At 38.4% G+C, this 1,671-nt stretch overlaps 1 pseudogene; it reads left to right on the forward strand.

Annotated features, from left to right (window-relative positions):
* Positions 1–714: 714 nt before the first annotated feature.
* Positions 715–871, forward strand: LOC147829862 (U2 spliceosomal RNA; annotated as a pseudogene).
* The last annotated feature ends 800 nt before the right edge of the window (positions 872–1,671 follow it).

Raw genomic sequence — 1,671 nt, forward strand, 5'->3', positions numbered from 1 at the left:
CCATTTAATGTGCCTCCCTCCTGAAGCTGCTTGCTCAGTCAAAAAGGACAACAGTCCCTGATAGAGGAGGACCATTGAAGTAAAAGTATCAGTAGCTGCCTTCTTCTGCTAGAACCACCAAACAAGCTCTCAAGAATTGTTTCTGGTTTACTGTGGGTGGCACATAGAATATTCAGGGTGAAAAGGGTGGAAAGAGAAAGCTGTCCTTGAGCATTTGAGTATCACATGGAGGCTCTTGGACTTTAAGGCTAGGGGAGCCTCAAAATGGTTTGAATAGGACAATGGATAGAAAATGGAATGTAGATTGAATTATTGAGAGTAGTTGGGAAATTCTTGGTTTTAATTCAGTTGAAAGAGATCCAGGGCATGAACAGAGAGAGTAGCAGTGGGGTTATATTTGAGAACAATTAAGAAAGACATTGAAAGTCCAGCCTGAATGCCAAATGAATGATAAAGCTAGATGAAGGGTTGGGGAGTAAAGGCTGATTCTTAGGATCCAGGTTTATGGAAATAGTTGTTGATAGTTACTTTAGAAAACACAGAAGGAAAGGAAAGTGTTCAGGACAGGAGAGTTTGAGGGTGATAATTTCATCATATATATGCTTTTCTATTATTCATGGCATTTTCTTACTGAGTTTAGAAAAATGGGACTTTAAATGTTGATAAATTTCATGTGTGTGTAACTTTGGTTAAGTTACTGAATAAAATATATATATGGCTTCTCGGCCTTTTGGCTAAGATCAAGTGTAATAAAATATATACAAATGTACAGATTTATTGATGAAACAAACTTTTCTGTAGCTACCAATCCCATAAATGACCAGACAATTAACAATGATAAAGTTTGTTGCAGTAACAAAGCTTTCCAAAGAGAGGGAAACTTGGATGCTTTTCAACAAAATAAATTCCTTTCTTCTCAGATGGCATGTAAACTGATGTCATTTCTCATTCCATCAAGAAAAAAGAAAAGAAAGATGAAACTTTCTATGGTTTGCTCTATTTCAATGATGGCATTCTTCCTCAAAGTAATCTAAAAAAAGATATTGTGAGCAAATTGTATGTCCTCTGCCAGCAGTGCATGCCTAGCCATAATGCAAGCCTTTCATTTTTAGCCATTTAGATAATGATTTCTACATGAACTTTCATAACATTTATTTACTGCTATAAATGACTGGACCAACTGCTACTGGAAGTCAGGAATCCAGTTCCTCAGCAGTTGGGTTTCTCACTACATTATCTGAACTTGATAAAGGTAGCTGTGCAAGTGGTGTTTCCTGTCAATACCTCAGGGGCAGTGTGAAATGCCATGAGCATGTCATTCTTGAATGTTTACAGTTCTGCCTGCTTGCAAAACATACTAGTCTTGTTCTGTGAAGATCATGCTCCAGTTATAAATATTTCAACTCCCCAGCTTCAACGTTTTAGGGTGTATCTACCACATTTTCCTTCCCCTCCCGTCTGGCTGACTGACTCATATTCTTCTGTGAATTGTTGCTGCAGAAAACAGGCAGAGACTGCCAACTTCTGGAGACAAGACCTTGTATGCACTCATCTGGGTAAAAAGATAAAATGTGACTTGGGCTGATCTGCTAATGAGGATTTCACCAGGGTGAATGTGTTGATCATTCTCTGCAGAGACATGCCTTGCCGCATTAGATTTCCTGCACTGAC

This window comes from Heterocephalus glaber, unplaced genomic scaffold (genome assembly GCF_053883595.1).
Source record: "Heterocephalus glaber isolate CG9 unplaced genomic scaffold, H.glaber_assembly_v1.0 deba00000347, whole genome shotgun sequence".
Classification (NCBI taxonomy): Eukaryota; Metazoa; Chordata; class Mammalia; order Rodentia; family Bathyergidae; genus Heterocephalus; species Heterocephalus glaber.